Raw genomic sequence first — 16,926 nt, forward strand, 5'->3', positions numbered from 1 at the left:
AAAGGCTGAGAAGCCTGCTCCTGGGGATAACCCTGGGATGTGTTCAAGAGGAACCAAGCAGTCTTCATGGGGTTGCCCTGTTGCCTCCACTGCTCTGCTGGATCACTTGGCACTGCTGGTAGGAGCAGTGATCTAGAGATCCAGAAGAGGCCATAAACTAGCAAGACACAGTTGTTAGAAAGTGGAGGGAAAATCAGGACTGAACAGATTTTGCAAAGGTCACTTTGACAGACCTCTGTGTATGACTGAGGATGGATTCATGTCTACAAAATTCAGCTGAAGCAAAATAACTCATAGAAAGAAGCAGTATTGCCTAATAGAATTGGCATTAATCTCCATGAGTGTGAGAAGGCTGCAGTGTGACAGGATTTATCCTGGTACATTTTCTGCCCAGGACATACCTGGAGGTTTGCCTGCGGTTGGCTTTTTATTCGTTTCTCTTGCTGTAAGTGTGCTCAATGGGGACAAATCTGCTGTTTTGTAAAAGGTTTTCCGGCTCCCAAGCAGCCCAGTGAGTGAGTATACAATGCAATCAATGTTACAAGCACTGCTTATGCTACACTCTGGTGCACTGCCAGGATCCCACACAGATCAACCTGACCCAGCCGGAGAAATCATTGAGAAATAAGAGAGAGGGAGAGGGAGCAAGGAGAAATCCCCAAATCCCCAGAAACACAATGTTAAACCCTCCCACCTGATCTGCAAAGCAAAAGCCAGCCCAGACCAAATATAAACCAAGGCTGCACAGCCAAAACAACCAGACTGCAGAAGGTCAGATAATCTGAAATGTGCGTATCGCAGCAGGGCGGACGTGCCTGCAGCCAGCTTGTGGAGAGGAGGAGGAGGAGGAACCATGTCTCCCTGCATGGGCAGGGAGTATTTGGGATCCTCTGAAACCCTCGTGCTCTTGGGAATCACAGGAGTGACTAGCTGGAAGGGAGCCCATTGTCCCCACAGCTGTTGGCTGGCATCTGTGGGCCTGGCAGCTGCCATCCCAGACACATCACTAGTTCTGTCCCTGCCTGCCCACACTGGGATGCCACTGCAGTTTGTAGGATGAATGACAGGAATAATGGAAGGGCATCTTTGAAGACTCCAGCAGACCTGAGGCAGGAGGGCTAAAGCATTAAAGAACTTTAAAGTTGTTGTTGTTTTTTTCTCACATAACATGTCTGATCCCTTTTAATCTTACTAAGCAAATAGTAAATCCTGCTACAGCAAATGCCCCAGCACTGCTAAAAGTGTTTTCTCTTACTCTTATTAAAATGTTGTTGTTCACTAGGTTTTACCCATAAGTCCTAGGACAATGGTGTCCCTTTGTCACGTTAGGAGGTGGAAAGGTAAATGTATTTCTAATGAAGAAGTGGAAGAGTTTTTCTCAGTGTCCAGAGTTGACACCATTCCTGCTCTACAAAGATGGGATTGCTCCTCATGATACTGGTGAAAGGGTTAAAGGTGGTGACATCTCCTTTGGTGTCTGTATGGGTAGTAAGCTGGAGAGTTTAGCAGTCACCACAGATCCCAGCTTCAGCTCAGACTTCAGCAGGACTGTCCCAATGGTGTGGCCTCCCATCAGTGCTATGTAATAAACAGAGACCCACCTCACCCTACTCCCTTGCAGCCCCTTGATTCTCGTCCCATGGAGACTACCACGGGATATAGTTATATCAGGCCAGCTGGTGACACTGTGTTTCAAATACACTTCAGTCTGTAAGGAGTCTACCTTTCTCCAACCCCACTTCTGGCAACCCATCTCCTACTTCTCCTACATCTTCATCTGTGTATAGTAATGGTGTCCTTTGAGGCCATTGACTCCATCACCTCCAGGTACTCCATCAGCTCGGTGCTCCCCACCTGTGTTGTGGATGGCAGTCACAAGCACTGCAGCAGCCAGAAATTGCTCTCCCCTCAGGCACAATTTTATCTTTCTTATGGTTTTGAATTCCAGTACCATCCTGAATGACTTCAGTTCCCCATCCAAAAGGGAGGATTAAGGCTGAAGCTCATAATTTGAATGCCTTTCTTTGCCAACCCAGCTGAATTTCTCAGCTGTTCTTCACCAGATAGTGCACAGCCCTTTGATTTCATGCAGAGATGTTTAGCCTATGGTGTTTACAGTCATATGTTATCCTTACCGTGACAACACCGAAGGGAGTGTCCCTCATGCAGTGATAACTCCTACTTATCTTCTTAGAAACACTGAGGGTTTCCACCTGTTTGTTCCTGGACACATTCCCGCCTGGAGACTGTGTACTTATACAGTACCACAGTAAAAATGTGTGACTAGAGTGGCTGGATTTAAAAGCATCACCCCTCAGACCCAAGGCACACAGCCTGGGTTCCGCTGTCCTGGAAGGGAGCTGGTGGCTGCCCAGGAGGAAGCAGAGAAAATAATTAAGGAGTTTTGCAGCTTCTCAGAGGGGACACTATACAGGCATCCTACAGGGCTCTGACGCAGCAGGCTCTCTCCTCACACCTTCCCAAATCCCTCTCTCTCCTGCATTCACACAACCCTCAATACATGACAGATCTGTGTATTCTCATGCCATGAGCATAAATTCAAGTTAGGGACACTTGTGAGGGACTTATGGTAGACCTTTGGTGAGTCTATATTCATCAGCTGCTGGAATCCATCACGGTGTAGACTGTAGAGCTCTTAAGGCAATTGAGAAAATTCCTGCTAATTTTGCTGATTTGCCTTAGACACTGAGTTTACAGGGGGTTGCTGAGCTGTGTTCATGTGGGATGGTGGGCTGAGGTACCAGGAATTCAGATGAGTTCTGGTGTGGCAGTGTGCTGACCTGAAGTACACTGGCAAATCCTACACCTGGTGTTTGGGTCATCAGCTTGCATAGGCATACTGTCAACATTCCACAGTATTTCCCATTTGTAGGTGTTGAAATCAGGTGCTTGCTCAAGGATTCCTTGTTTTATTTAAACCTCTGTGGGGTGTGGGGCTGTGTGCAGGGGAGAAGGCTGCTGTAGCTCAAATTGCAACTGATGAATGCTGAAAGCTGAAGGGAAATACCACTTCTGGTTTGAGAGTAAGTGGATTATAACTTCTTATTGTAAAGAAAACAAAAAAAAAAAAAGACCACTCAAAGAGGAAATAAAACATGTCCTCAAACATACTGCAGGTCAAAATCCAAAGGAGAGCGAACAGAAGAATAAGAGTTGAGAAAAAGTGAGTTTATCCAACTTGTACAATGGACAGGTAGGGCCCTGCACTTATATTGGGGCTACAGTAACAGTAATGTGAAGGAGGGAAAAATAGGCATGCCATCTAGAGAAAAGGTGTGAGCTGTGACATTAGCAGAAGTGCCTTAGCCAACAGGAGCTCTTCCAAAGGGATGGCTTAACTCCATGACTTGACTTCATGCTCTGCAAATATTTGCCTTTGAAAATGACAATATTTGTGGGTACTTGCAATTTCTTTGACAGCTGCTACCAGTAGCTTTCCATAGCAAAGCAAACGGGAAATTTAATTTCTTGAGGGAATTTCCATGAAAATGTAGCAGGAAAAAGCTGGCTAATATTACCAGAGATGTTACCTTTTGCACCATAAAGATGCCTTTCTTTTTCATGCTAATCTTATGGCAAGGGGAAAAAACCTCCTCATTTTTATCCCACAAGAGCAGCAATGAGAACAGCTTACATCCCCCTTCCCTCAACAACCACAGTCTGGGGAGGCAAACATGCCAGGAAGAGAGTGTTTTGGTGTTGTGATACAAACAATTTCATTTATTCAAAAGGATACAGGGGAAGCTAGGATGTGATTACTTTTTCTAGTTGACAAGTGCCAAGAACTTCCCAGGAGCCTGACAACTGGTAACTGTAACCAAAATGTTCAAAATTACATTTGGAGATTATTAGAATAGGGGTAAGAAGAAAGATCATAGTGAATAATGATCTAGCTAATGGATTCTGTGGATTGAATAAATAGAAGAACAAATAGGCACAGAACAAAACCTTGTGTGTGTCTCCCATATTACAGCTGAAAAAGATGACTCAGTGCTAATCCAAGTAATTGCAATAAGAGCAACAAGAAATTTGTAGCCTTTTGTGAGCTATTAAACTGATGGATTTAAGAGGAGAGGTAGTCAGACAGGGCTAGCTTGCAAATGTTTGTGTCTCCAGGCCTCACAAGAACATCATGCTGGGCTTTTTGGCTTCATGCTGCAGTCTCCTCTTTCCCACGGATGTGTTTTCAGGAGGAAACAGTGAGGATTCACTTCTGCACTAAGGCTTCTTTGCCCTTTCTAATTTCCTAAATTCCCTTTGTCCTGCTGCCTCTAGTTTTCCTCACCTGAAAACACACTCAGCGAGGTCACTGAATCCCACATCTAGAGTGTGGTTGACTTGGACAGCCACCTCTGGAGATACCTAGTCCAAGCTGCCTACTGACAGCAGGGTCAGCTCGAGCAGGTTGTTCAGGGCCATGCTCAGTTGTTCCTTAAGCTACTACCACGATGAATAGAAAATCCATAACCTCTTTGGTCAGCTATTTCCAGCTCTCCCTTATTGACAAATCCAAGCCTTTTCAGCCCTTGGCTTGCAAGCCCACGTACTGATAATCGCTGCAACAAGGCTGCTCTGGCGCCAAACATCTTGCTGGCGCTACAGCAAGAGAAGGCCAATAACCCTCATGCAAATATATGCTAAGAGGGCTGTGTATGCAAAGTGCAGTGAGACGTGCAGATCACCACGCAGTGTGGGAGCCGTGCCCGCGCACGCAGCGACGGCGAAAGAGCTTCCAAAGGGTTAGTACCCTCAAGGTCACCACAGCACAGGCTGACGTAAGGCCATAACCTTGGCAGGGTGGGAGAGGGGGAGAGCAGCCTTTCCATTTTGTGGAATAAATAATACCCAAGGCTTCCCTGATAAGAGGGTCTGTATCAATAGAGAACTTTATTCAGAAAGTTAATGAATTGATCTGATCATTCCTGAGATCATCTATTAGTCCGGTGCTTGCCCATGAAAGAGAGCTGCCCTGGAGCATACGCTGCACATCAGTGAATCAAATGTGCAAAGAAAGACACACGACTGGAGAGAAAAGGAGCCTGAAGCAAAGCCTGACACTGAACAGCTGGACAGCAGCATATAATAATGGAAAGCACGTTGTGAATGCCGCATTATCCAAATAAAACAGTGCAGAGGAGATTTAGAAAGATGAGAGGGACATGTGGTGAGGATGTAAGAGCTACCATCTTATTCTTTCCTGAAACAGGCCATAAATATTCTATGGGACCCTTTGTGACAGAAAAATGCTCTGAGTCTCATTTTTATCTGAAACAAACTGTCTCAGACACAGCAAGAAAGCAGGAGCTCAGTACCAGCCTGGAGGAAAAATGCCTACAGTTGGAGCACACCCTGTATCTCCTGCAGTAGTGGCATTTTCCCCAGAAATCATCCCTAAATCCTGTGCCTCTGGGTGCCAAGGGGAAGCATCTCCCAATGCACTACTGATGGCCACCAGCACTTTGTCTCAGCTCAGCTCCCAGGTGCCTGCCTTGCAAAATTCCCCATCACACTTGTCACTAATTGGTACCTTTGTTAGGAGGCTTATCAAAGAACGGGAGAGCTGTACAGGGTCACAATGGCTGAATTATCTCCTTGCTCCTGGAAGTGACCCCGCTGAGCCGAGGCTGAGGAGACTTGACAGGTCGCTGTAGTGGAAGCAAATGCTCGTGTTGTAGCACTCTGGAGATGAAGAGGACTTAAGGCTCCAGGGCTGCCTGTTCAGCACAATGGGCTGCCAGCACTAAACTTACTGTAATGAAAGCAATAATCATGCAACCCTGTCTGTGTTAAAAATACACTTTCATCAGGATTCACTTCATTTTAGGAGTTGTCTCTATGGCCGAAGTGTTCCTTAAAAGGCTGAACTAGCTCATTAAGATTGAATTGTGCCTGTGGAGTTCAAAGGGAAACACTGGCAATGCATATGCAATACATACAGGCATGTGTCACTGCCAGGCAGGCTCTATATGTATCTTGAATTATGGTCTAAACCCACTCCAACCAGGGAATATATTTCTCTGCTCCACTGTGTTACATGGGAGAGAGAATGGACCTGCTGCTGTGATGAGTTATAAAGCAGCAGATTGCCTGTGGTTTGGCAAGGGTGGTTATATCATAGTTATTTACTGTTACCATTTATGTATGTGAGGTTAAGACAATGATTTGCCTGAACTACACAGGAGTTCAAGAAACTAGCTAGCATGTCTTCACATCAACCTTTTTATTTGGCCTAGGCATAGCTTCTGCTGACCACATGGATGCAGTAAAATGCACTTTCAGTGCTCTGCACTCCAAAACTTCAGTGGCCAGTGCTCATTTTTCAGCAGCTCTGACTGTCCATCCTTTGCTTTGGAAGCACTGGTGATGGGTGGGTGAGTGGTAGATTGACTGCAGCCACATTTCTGTTCATGAGCACTGCATTTTAGCCTGAATGGCTGGTTTATTTGCTTGTGTTTAGACCCCTCATATGGAGTTATAGTAGGCACGAATGCCTACTATAGACATTTGTTCAGAGGTTCAGCTCTCCTTTCAGCTGCTGAGATCCATGCTCCTGTTGGTCACCAGATTGGACCATGAGTGTGGGTTCATTCAGTCCTCCTACCCTGACTCTCAGTCTGAAAGCCCCATTGCTTGGTGTGAAAGCCTCATTGTCCAAGTCATTTATAAAACAGAATGGGCATGGAGAATCCATCCGACGGTACTCTGCTCAACAGCGGCAGATCTGACAAAACCCCTCGGCAGTGTCAGCTGGGGCTGGATAAAAGCACCTGGTAAGCTCATCAGCCATAGGGTTGTAAGGTCAAGGAGGAGATAATCCCTCTGAGCCATGTCAATGGAACAAGCTTATTTCCAAGATCTCCCATTCAGTGGCAGGGTCAGAGCTCGACCAGCACTGTCAAGGGAGAGTATTCCCACATCCTTACTTTCCAGTGCCTTCTGCCATCAGCTTTTGGCTCACCCACGGAAAGCCCACCAAAACAAGAGAGTGTCTCACTCTAAAGGCTTTTTATCATCTTCACTGCAGATTTGACATCAGAGCATGCCACATGGCAGCAGGGCTACCACAAATTCTCTTTGGAGTCACACAGAACAGCACATCCCACCATGTCTTCCTGCCTTCAGGGCAGTCTTCCTCTGAGGGCGGGTCTAAGATTTGCCAGCTTGTGAAGCATAACTGGGACATTTCTATGCTGTCCCTGTCACACAGCCTTGAGTTCAGGGACATGTTGAATTCTGTGCTTGGGCTGCCTTGCTCTGATGTCCCACGTTGGGGTGTTGATTAGCACACAGAAAGTAGCTGTACCTGCCCTTTGGTTTAGAGTGTTATTTATCTCTTCAGCCACTTCAGTCTGTTGATTGTAAAGTCCTTCTCCTCTGTTAAGTATAACTCAGCCCTGAAAAGAAAAAATGCCTGTTGGTTGCAAAGAATGCATCTGCTTGTCATAAGATAAAGTAAAAACCTTGTGATAGCACAGTCCAGCAGCTTCATAGAGGGGTGCAACATCTGTTGCATGCCTGCTCAAAAGAACTGGGGAATGAACTTGGTGAATTACACTTAAAAGTGGCTGCTTGGGGGTTTAACTTTGCTGTGACAGAGGAAGTGGTATTGGGATCTTCTATCGCAGCTGAGTGGATCAAGGGGAAGGAGATGCTGCCCTTTGTGTAAATCCTCATTTTTCAATCTTGTTCCAAATCATCTCCATCTTCCCAGCTGTATTGAATATGAATTCAGCCAGGGTCCTTGGATTCTGCAGCAAAACCTTGATCCAAAAAGCCATACATTGTTTGCTCCAACACAACTGAAGTTCTTCTTCATGCCTATCATGTGGACATCAGCAACAACCTTTCCTACTAGGCCAGGCTGTGCTGTCTTGGGGTCTCCTGTTTCTCTGTGGGAATCAGGTAGGTATGGGAGACAATGCATTTATTTCATCTCTGGAGCTGCATGAAGTGATTTTGAGCTTGGCAGCCTCACTGGAAAATAATTTAGATCTAGAGAAAAAAAAAATGCAAATTTTTGGGGGTTTAACTCACAGGCAGAGGAAGGGGATCAGTCTTATTGTCTTCAGTTGACACAAAATGTTCCATGTAATCCAAAATGAAATGCTTTGCTATGGACACACGCAAACAAAAGGCAAAGAGGGGATGGGCTATGCAACCTCATAAGGAAGGAACAGTTATTGCCATTGCAGCCTTTTATCTGTTATAGAGGGGGCCATAAGAGATTCCCCATCTCTAGTGCAAGGGAAGTTCAGGCTGAAGTCCCTGACTGGAGTAAAGCAGCAGTCCTGAGCATGGGGCTCTGACACCTCCTTGCCCAAGAGTCCCAGTCTCCAAAGGATTCTGGGCTGGCTGATCTTTAACTCTTCACTTTTCCTGTTGAAGACATTGTTGTTTAAATTCTGATTGGGCCAGAAGACTGCCTTCTTCATCCTACTGTCCCATAAGATGACATGCACAGCTTCCCCTCCTTTTGGGAAGAACTGTAAGCTTTATGTCAGGAAAAGCCAACAGGAGCCTGGAGGCTGAGAGCCACTCGCACCCTAGGGGGGTCTGGACAGGACACTGTGTTCTGCTACTCACAGCGACACTCCAGGCAGCTGAGAGGCAGGGGTGCATCTTCCCTTGCTGCCTGGGAGTTTAATTGACTGTTCTACAACTCTTAAGACTAGACATAGAGATACAATTTGAAGAGCTCCCCCTCTTTCCTGTTTGTGAAGTTAATTCCTTTTTTTCTCTTTTCCTTCCCAGCTAGCATCATTCATGAAAAGCAGTGCTAATAACGTGTGAACAGTTTCAGGACAACTAAAACCACATTTACAGAGTATGTCCTATTCTCTGCAAAAGTGGTAATTGTTCAGGTCTATTCATGATCACACACTTGCAGAATTAGTTCCATATATCTGCAAAGGAACAATTTCAAACCCTCTTTCAAAACAGAGCAATTGTTGGTTGTAAAAAACTGATCAGAAAAATAGAATGAGACACAATTGGAAGTGCTTAGAAGCTAATGAAGAAAATGTTATTTGCATTGGTGCCAGCCTCATTGATATTAACTGAAACACAACTTCATTCAGCAAGCTTCTTCCTGATCCTATTGTATTTGTCAATGGTCTTGCTCATGCGAAGAGAATGTGCTGCCTTTTAAAGAGCTGTTTTTGCCTGTGTTATATTGGCAAGGGAATCCACTCAGCCTGTGGAGTGGGATTCATGATGTGCTCCATGGGGCTGAGTGTGGGACACATACTTGTTAAAGGGCAGGTTTTGTCCTCAAAGAGCTCCCCAGTGAAGTAAAAATCAGCTGCAACTGGTGATGGAAAGACAAACAGGCAGTTCATGATGGGATAAAAGGCAGCAGCTAAGTCAGTGCAGGGACTCTGGATGACTGCCAGTATGAAAGGCTGGGGTATGTGTGGGCCACAAATCACCTTGCTCCTAAGAGAGAACTTAGAGGTGGTAATGGAATATGTCTACCCAGAGAGTTACAAAAGTGCAAGAGGTGGGAAGGGAAGAAGAGCTTTAATATAAGGAGAAAATATTGCCAGGGGAATTATACTCAGGTGGGAGCATGAGGAGGGGAAGCAGGAGTACGGAGCAATGCAGGTGACTCCAACCAGCACTGCTACTTCACTTTCCAATAAAACAAGACCAAGTCTCTCCCATTATCTTAAGAAGACAGACTTGAAAGTATGAAAGGAAATACTTTTTCTGGTAATGCATATAGTACTTTCAGAGGGCTCTATGTTGCAGGATGATATTGAGACAAACAGTTTAGATTGAACGTGTGATAGACATGGGACTAAATTCACCTTTGTTGTTGGGTAAAAGAATGGACTGTGTCTTAGTAAAACATGAATAATGGCATCTGCACTTACAACACACCAGCCACACACGTGCCTTCAAAGCCCAGGCTGGCCAGGATGAAATCACACTGACATGAAAGCACTGTCAGTGCCCATCTTCAGGGCATGAGATAATCAGCCATGAAAGGGGCAGAGTAAGATATCCCTACTGGCATGGAATTTAGTTGAATTAGGAAGGGTTTTGCACTTGGCCTTCAAGCATCTGCTACTGTTAGCTGTAGTTCTGGCATTGGACCATGTGGACAATTTTCCGTAATACAGCAATCCTTTCCATCATTTGTTCCCCAATATGCTGATCCCAGGAAATTTCTGCACAGCTTCACCCAAGAGGGTTTCTGACAACATTTTATCAGAAGGCTGATGGGGTTGGCTATTTTATTTCTGTTGAAACCTGATGGACAGGGTGGGCTTTGTTAGATTTCTGCTGTAATGGGAGGAGATTTCTTAGGGCATGGACCAAGGACATATTATTTCTTCTGATGAATAAGTTGCCAGTAGCCAAAGAAAACATTACAAAACTAAACAGGACAGAGTGTGCACTACACTTCAAGAGGCTGGTTTTGTTTTGACAAGAATCTAAAGCAAATGTTAACACAGAGGACAAATCAGAGAGAACAAAAAGTCATCTCTCTAGACCGGTCAGAAATTAAGTCAGCCTGATGGACACCTCTACATGCAAGACCTGCCTTTCATCTTAGGTTCTTGAGGAGGAGACATTGCTCTCTGAGCCTCTTGGCAGGAGAATTCCTCTGCTTAGTCCATGGCTATTGGTCATACAGGTCAGAGATGCACCTCATTAAATGGGAGATAGCACCCTCTCTTCAGATCTGGTGGTCTGCTCTGGGTTTGTCTCTCTTCCTTGGCATTTCATTCCCATTGGCCAGGTCACGTGCAGCTTATCTGGCCCCACTCACTCTCATGCTTCTAGGCACATGAAGGAAACAATGTTTGCATCACCCAAATGCTGGCTGTTATTTTACCAGGGAGCAGGGAACTACTTGCCTCTTTCTGTTGTCACAGAAGGTCTCAAGAAATGTTATGTGTCTGTGGTCTGCTATAGACCAAGCCCACTGGAATCAGCAAGATACTCAAGTGACTAAAAAAAGGGACATTTTCATGTTCTGCTCTGCATTATCCATGCCACTGGTGGGGAGATGGATGGGCTTGGCCCCAGCCTGGGTCCTAGCTGGAGCTGTCCATCTACCTGTGCCCATCCTGCCCTCAGCTCTTCCTCCCAACTGATGTAAGAGATCTGCCAATGGTCAGGGTCTCAGGAGACCATTTAATGCTATTCTAGGCACACTTGCACTTGGATGCTACAGAGACCAGGGGTTAGTAGAAGTCAGTGGCCATTGCTTCCCAGGTTGAGTGACATGGACATGGCAGCAGGTGATGCTCAGACATCAGGAGGCAGCCAGAGTCCAGCCTATCTGTCTGCTTCATTGGCACTGGGACCACAGGAGGGAATGGTGGAAAAGGACTGAAGGAAAGGTAGCTCACGATATCCTCAGTGGTAATGACAAGCTAATTATCAGTCAGTTATCAGGATCCATCCCCACAAATTTGCCATCAGTCAGTCTCCAGAATAGTGTTTTCAACCCTGACCCTGATGTTTCTAAGGTCTGGATAGTGCTCAAGATGGGAAAATAGCAAAAGACAAGTGTGTGTACAGCTATAATTAAGAATAAAAAGAGGAAATACAGGACATGACTTTCAGCATGGATGGGATTTACTGCCTGCCCCCATCCTTCAGGACATAGATGTAGATTCTTCTAAGATACTTTTCTTCTAGAGAGGGAAAAAACCCAGATGGTCTAATATTTTTTTAGTGCTAAGAGCTGCACGATGTAATATTTATTTAGCAGAATATAAACTTCAGCAAAGCCAAGTCTGAAAGACAGGAGGGTCATTCGTGTATTATAAAGATGAGAGGAAGTGGTGAGCAGTCTGGAAATAACACAGAGTTAGAGAGGCTGATTTTGGAGGATTTCTAAAGAAATGAAGTGGTTTTATTGGTTTGATAAATTTCACTGACTTTCCAGTGGAGACAAATCTTTCTTTTTCTCTTTTACTTGATTTTGTACACAGATGAGCCTTTTGGGCTATTATTTCAGCTCTTGGAAAGGCATTGCAAACCTAGCTGTGATGACAGACATTTGAACTCAAAATGATCAGTCCTAAGCTTTATGAAATGTTTGACTTCACAACACAATGCATCACAAGATACTGGTCTGTGTCCAGAAACTGGCCTGCTGGCTTCCCCTCTCTTATTGTGCAGCCATTCTCTATCCTGCTGCCCGCTTTCTTCACGCTACATTGGCTGATTTTATGATTCCATTGATAAGAATTTCACCTGACTGTCCTTTTGCAGCTCTCCCTACTTACAGCTGTTGTACTGAGTTTAATTGCAGTGCCTCAGACAATGCATGATAGGAGAGGTCCAGAAGGGCTGTCTCCAGTTGACAATTCCAATCCCTTGCTATTACAGGCAAGTGTGTCCTGTCACATCTTTCATAAATACAATAAGCTCCATCATCAAAAAGCTTTTAAAGTAACCTTTTTAGCAGGTTGTCTTGCTGGAAGCTCATTCCTCTGCTCCTCCCCCTTGGGTGTTCTGATTATTTGTACATCTCTCATTGCGCATTGCTTTGTTTTCATAAAGACGGATAAAGAGATGGCTTCTTTAAACCCTTCCTTTTATAACTTTGACATGCAGTTAATTCTTTGTTATTGGTGATTAATCCCCTGGCAGAGCATTCAGAGCCTGGTAATTTACAGAGTAATTTGGAGCAATCATAGCTAATGTTGATTTAGTCCCAATACCAAATCAATGCCAAGGTACACGACTTCTGATCTGCTCTCCAATTTATCAATAAAGGCTACAGGATGAAATGCGTCCTGGCATTTGAACAGAACTTAGCAACTACCTCAGCATTGTGGTATGTCACTACAGAGAGCTGAATTTCACCTGCAGAGAGCACATTCTGATGTGTGTAACACTGCCTTGGGCTTTTAAAGACCATTTCCAAGCATTGCAGAGCCAGGCTTTCTCTGGAGCTAGAGAAACATATGCTGCATGTGCTAATGCACCATAAATCAGTGCTCATTAATTCTCCATGGCTTTTCATGTCGGGGAAAGTTTCTAGAAAGCAGATAAGAGAGAAGAAATTATCTACAATCAAGGAAGTTGTGAGACACAGACTATGAAATAGCTCCAGAAGCTCAGAACTTGCCTGACCTGATTACACTTTTAGGATTTGGAAGTACCCAGACCTCAGGCCACCATAAACTGAAATTCTTATAACTTTCTAGGGATTGACATTGATGGAATACCCACACTGACTTAGCATTTCAAATGTCCTCAGTTTAGTGGACAGTTTCTAATTGGCCAAAAGAAAATGAACCAATAAAAAAAGCGTAACCAACCACAAATCCATGTTGCCAGTATTATCTGTCTGGCAGGTATACATCATATGCTGCCATTTTCCAGCTTGGTGTTAAGTCAGTACCTAAACCAGAGGCACTGGAGAGATATGAAATTTTTGTAACAAGCTACCCAAATAGAGTAATGCTCTTGGTCTCACTGAGAAGAAGACACATGGGAACTCACCAAGAGAACACTCCTCTCTGTAATGAACATCTTCAATTAAGCTTCATTACAGAAGCTTTTGGAGTATGAATAACTGGAAGAAATGAGAGACATAGTATCTTCTTCCGTGACAGGATGAGAAGAGATTCCCTGTCCTGTTTGTGGGGAAGAGCACACTTCCTCCTGCAATATGGTCTGTCACTGCAAAGGAATTTGGAACTTAACTAGATGCATGCATTTAGAAAAGAGAAAATTCAGACAGAGGAAGGATCATAGAAAAAAAAGTGAGTAAAGCTAGTCCAGGATTTTATTTGAATGGCATCAACAATAGAAGATACCAAAACTGGCACATTTTTGTGGACAGAACTAACATTTCCAGAAGAAATCCATTTTAGACTTTGAGGGTTTATGTCAAGTAAAAATTTTTTCATTTTTTAGGGACTGTGTACTGAAAATTGCAACCCAACACTGAAAAACTTTTCTTTGCAACCAAAGTAGTTTTCTCTTCAGGTTTTTTTTTTTCTTTTTTAAAACCCTTAAAATCCTATTAAGTAGAAGATTTAGTATAGACTTTTCCAGACTAAACTTGCAGAAACAGTTAAGGTTGCAATTCATGCGGCTGTTCTCAAAGTCTGAGAGCTCTTCTGACAACCATAGTTGCATGGTCACTACAGGGTCACAATATCTGAGATCACTTGCAGTCCATGCAGAATCCCTTGCAGAGGATCTTAGGGCTACAGCAAAAAAGGTACTTAGAGGAAGTTTATATAACTAAGTCAACAGAAAAATACAAGCACAGAATGACTAGAAAGCCTCAATGGATCAAGAATAAAATGAACAAACATATCTGTCCTACCACCCTGTAACAGTGTGTATGCAGACAGCAGTGATTCACTGCATTCTTTAGGACACAAGAACCCCAAATTCATGTGTGCAAGTGCTGACTCAGTGTGAGTGAGCTGACTTCTGTACGTTCCTCTCTCCTTCAGTCTCCATCATGGCTCTCTGTGTTGTCCAGGGACCAGAAGTTTCTGTTCAGCAGAGGACTTGCATATGAGTCCTACTGGAGATTAACAATAAGTAAGGCCCCAGTACTTCCGTGAACACTAATGGATGTGAGCAGATCCCTGAAGTGAAAGAGATGCTTTGCAGAAATGGGATTGCAGAACTCAGCATGACAGAGGAACCACACTGACACAAACCCCTGGATATCTGTGCCTGGAACTTGCTACCTGGGACCCGCGCACAACCAGCACTGCCAGCCATGTCGGTATGATGGAAGATCCATTCAAGCACTGTGCAAGCGTCACAGATTCCATCTGGCAATTCAAAGAAAGGAGATGCTCTTCTACACTCCATGAATATTTATTGGTTTTGTGCCAGAGGCTGAGGAATTGCGTGTGTGTTTCCTCAAAACCTAGCGTAATGTCCATGTCATTCCTATATCTTGGGATCAGTGCTAAGCCTCAAACAAGCCAGATTGATTTCTCTTGCTACTGCATGGGATCTCGCTAAATAAGGCTCCAGAAATTTTTGTGTGTTGAAAGAGGCCTTTAAAATCTGTTCTGATCATATCCAAAGTAAATATCTGCCAGTGGCATTTTTGAGGAAGTAAAACCAACATCAGCTATTAAGAGTTGTAGAACCCCTCCTCTTTTTTGCTCCTATTCCCCTGTTCTCTCCTTCCTCATGACAGAGAAACATGACTGTAGATTAATGATCAATTGATGATTTTACTGAAGGTCTCTCAACCCATTAATGAACACTGTCTGTATCAATTCTGAGGTTTTTGTGCTAAAACCCTTAGCATTTCAACCAATTCAAGTTTTTCTTTTTTTTTTCTTTTCTTTTTTTTTTTTTATGCTGTAAACTCTTGCAATTGGCAATTGTCAATTTCTCTCTGTGTGCTTATGCAGCGCCAAAACCAATAGGGCTGTTCTTGTTTAGCCACCACCATAACTACAAGAGTATGGACAACCTGCTCTCACTTGCACTTTGACATGAAGATTTATAAAATATCTGCTGGTGATCCCACTATAATGAGAAATTACTCACTCCTCCAACATCAGAAGCTAGGACATCTTTATCCAAAGATATCCGATTTACATGATAACATCTGTACATTGTGTTCTGCTCAGAGGGAGAAGTGTGTTTATGAATGCCAGTGAGGAGCTTGCTCACAGGTATGAATATGAATAGGTTGTTCCACACAGGTAACTCAACTCTAATGTTGTCAGGGCTGGTAACCTTGGGTACTGATGATAGCAATCAAGTCTGTATTGCACACATAATCCTGGGTACCAAGGTCATCCACAGTAACTCACACCATCACCAAGCACGAGTTTTCAATGACTGTGGGGTCATTGACCACAGTTAGAGAGATCCAGTCAAAGGAAGATACAAGACTACAAATCTCTCAGAGGGCTTGGAATACCATGAGATGCTCTAGGAGCATTTCCTGCAGAAAAATATCATAGATCTGATGGCTATTACCTAGCTATATTTGAAAAAACTCTCCTTTAGAAAAAAACTATCAGTCACAAAGGGCACTTGTAGTAGACAGTGAAGGATCTCAGGTGCTTCTGTTTTGGGGAAACAGGTGACACATCAGTCAATGATCCCTCCTTGTCACTGATATCTCTCATTCTGCTAAGCATCAGTTCTGATTAGTCTCTCCTCAGATGACACAGTTTCTACATTTAGATGGTGAGCACACATCTTATCTATCATAATGCCTATAAATAGTTGTCATACCCATGTACAGTATCTTGCTGGCCTATTTACAACACTACCCAAAGCCCCTTGAAGCCAATGAAAAGGATACCATTTACATTACAGGGGTTTGGATCAGACCATTATAAACTCCTTACTTCTAGACTATGTGATCACACTCTCCTAGGCCAACAACTATGTGCATGGTGAACCACAGTTAGCATCAGCTTCCATTAGGACTTACTACATTTTCCTAGCTATTTTCTGGGTAAATCATCTCGATGGGAGAGAGGAGAAGTAAAAACACAGAATGTAAGCAAACAGGGAAGATTTGGAAGAAATCCATCTTCTGCTTTGAAAAATTTTCCTGCTTATGACAAGGGAAAGATTTGAAGGAAGCAAAAATGGGAGAGGGCAAGGTGAGAGCAGGTGAGGAGAATATGGGGTAGGAAGCACCAAACTCTGTGGCTTGAAATCTGTTGTCTGCATTCAGACACATTGGGTAAGTCTTTCCCTTGCTTAGTATTTGTCATTGTATCTCCTACCTCAAAATGTGAACAGCAAGTCCTAAGAGGGTGCCTGCCCTTAATCCTGCTGCAAGACACATGTACCAGCAGAATCCGGCTGTGTAAACTTCTGGCAAAACTCGCAGCAGGTAACCTTGTGTTTTCTACAGCAACAGGGAGAAGGGAAAGGAAAACTGTCCCAGCTTGAAGGACTGGGTGATGGACTGTTCTGTCA

The sequence above is a fragment of the Ammospiza nelsoni genome, chromosome 3 (assembly GCF_027579445.1).
Source record: "Ammospiza nelsoni isolate bAmmNel1 chromosome 3, bAmmNel1.pri, whole genome shotgun sequence".
Classification (NCBI taxonomy): Eukaryota; Metazoa; Chordata; class Aves; order Passeriformes; family Passerellidae; genus Ammospiza; species Ammospiza nelsoni.